Raw genomic sequence first — 2,500 nt, forward strand, 5'->3', positions numbered from 1 at the left:
CAAACCTTTGACGGAGAGGGGGGTCGATAGTCCACTTCTTAAGCAATAGTCCGGTGGGGGAGAAACGGCTAACCCGCACCTTATATTGACATAGGCTAGCATATGGAGTAACCCTCGTTGAACCAAGGCCCCCCGACCCGCTTTGGCTGATCGGGGGGTTCCGGGAGCAAATTCTGGTGGGCGAGTACAGTGGATCCTAGATCGATCGAACAAGGTAACTTCGAAAACAAACTCCCGAATCTTTCCCAAACAGCTCTTCCATAGTTTTTCCAGTCCGCAGCAACGACTCAGGTTTGGATGGGCGAAATCACGACGGCAGCCACAAAAAAATGGATCTCCGACATCACACAACCCGACACACCTAAGTTTCGCGAGGCTCGGCCCCTCTTCCCCTTCGGATGTCCCCCTTCGGTACACCACCACATCATGCCATCCAGTCTGGAGCGTCGCCGACTCCCGTTGGCCAAGGTAGGGCCAACACAAGAGTAGCGGACGAACCAGTCATCTGGTCTTACCGGAGAAAGGGAGAGGTAGACTGCCACCACCAAACCCCACCCAAGCACACACCAGGCAGCAAAAAGCCATCATCCTAAAAGATGGTCCCACTTCACAAGACGAGGAGGTTCCCCGTCCTTCATTCCAACCCCAGGTGAGAACACACACACCCTTCTTTGCGATGGATAAAAGGCAAAAAGAGAGGGCAAAAAAGCCAACGGCAAATTCCAACCAGACCCCCAGAGGCACACACCACAAAAAGTGAAGCCAGAGAGAGCCAGACAAAGAGAAGGATAGAGAGAGAGGGAGAGTTAGACCCCCCCGGAAGAGAATCATAGGTGCTGCGGCCTTTTTCGGGAATGTGACCAGGAAAGAGAGAAACCGACGAGGCCGATACACACATTAAAAAATGAAAAAGTAACCATCACCGCGAAGGATTTTCCTCAAAAGACAAATCAGCAAGAAGTATGTCCAATCCCGGGGGCCCATCGCCCCTCCAAATTAATGGAGGGGTCGGATAGAAATTTATAGAAATGTTACTTTTGTGAAACCCCTAGCCGACGAGAGAACTCTCACCGGTTTCGAAGTTCCATTTTCACATTCCGACCTGGGATGTTATGACTCCTCGGCCCACACTGCGAACGCGTCCCACACCCCCTCCAAGTTTATCAGGAATTTCACCTGAGCTTGCAATAGAGATCGAGCGCGGTGGCGGTCACAGTGGTGGTCGACCAGGCGGAGCTTGAACGGCCTCGGCAAACACTTCTCCCCACCCTCCCAAATGAATGAGAGAATGGCTTGACAATACCGAGGCCATCGCCCCCCGCCAAAAATGGTTACTAGCTCTTGGGACTCGCTGCGACGTTACGCGTATCGGCACAAGACCAACCCTCTTTTTCCAGTCGCCCGCGCACCAAAAAAAATTTTGGCAGCGGGACTCACAATCCTTGACAGCCAGCTCACCATATAATACTCGGCGACCCTCCGCGGGACCTCCTCAGAGGGTCGCGTCGCCGGGAAACTAACCCCCACTCCTCACTGATCCAAGGTAACACGCCAGAAGTATCCAGGTAACCCCAGTAGTATCCAGGTATCCCCCCTGCGAACGTCGGTACTGGGCTCAAAGAAGGCAGCGAGCAGTCGGGACCCGTAGGCACCGAGCAACCGTCACCCCCTCACGACTTTTCCCGAGACGCTTCAGAGGAACCCTTCCCCCACATAGTACTCTCTGTGGGATTCGGCAGGCCCCCCCGTCCTACTGCACTAAGGAAGTTCCGAGACACACTTTTTTTTGTGGAAGACCACCCACCCTCCCTGTCCTGCCTGCTATCCCCGCCGCGACTCCTGGTCCCGGCCCTCCTCCCCGACTTCCTCCTTGTCCCGCTGCGAGTCCCGGACCTCCTCCCCCACTACCTACTCCCGCCGCGAGTCCCAGTCCCGGCCTTCCTCCTCCTCCTCCTCTTCCCTAGTCCCGGCGCGAGTCCCGGACCTCCTCCCCCACTTCCTAGTCCCGTCGCGAGTCCCGGACCTCCTCCCCCTCTTCCTAGTCCCGGCGCGAGTCCCGGACCTCCTCCTTCTCTTCCTTGTCCCGCCGCGAGTCCCAGTCCCGTCGCGAGTCCCGGACTTCCTCCTTCTCTTCCTTGTCCCGCCGCGACTCCCTAGTCCCGTGGCGAGTCCCGGACTTCCTCCTCCTCTTCCTTGTCCCGCCGCGACTCCCTAGTCCCGGCGCGAGTCCCGGACTTCCTCCTCCTCTTCCTTGTCCCGCCGCGACTCCCTAGTCCCGGCGCGAGTCCCGGACTTCCTCCTCCTCTTCCTTGTCCCGCCGCGACTCCCTAGTCCCGGCGCGAGTCCCAGTCCCGTCGCGAGTCCCGGACTTCCTCCTCCTCTTCCTTGTCCCGCCGCGACTCCCTAGTCCCGGCGCGAGTCCCAGTCCCGTCGCGAGTCCCGGACTTCCTCCTCCTCTTCCTTGTCCCGCCGCGACTCCCTAGTCCCGGCGCGAGTCCCA

Source organism: Physcomitrium patens, chromosome 26 (assembly GCF_059467195.1).
Source record: "Physcomitrium patens ecotype Gransden chromosome 26, ASM5946719v1, whole genome shotgun sequence".
In the NCBI taxonomy this organism is placed as follows: domain Eukaryota; kingdom Viridiplantae; phylum Streptophyta; class Bryopsida; order Funariales; family Funariaceae; genus Physcomitrium; species Physcomitrium patens.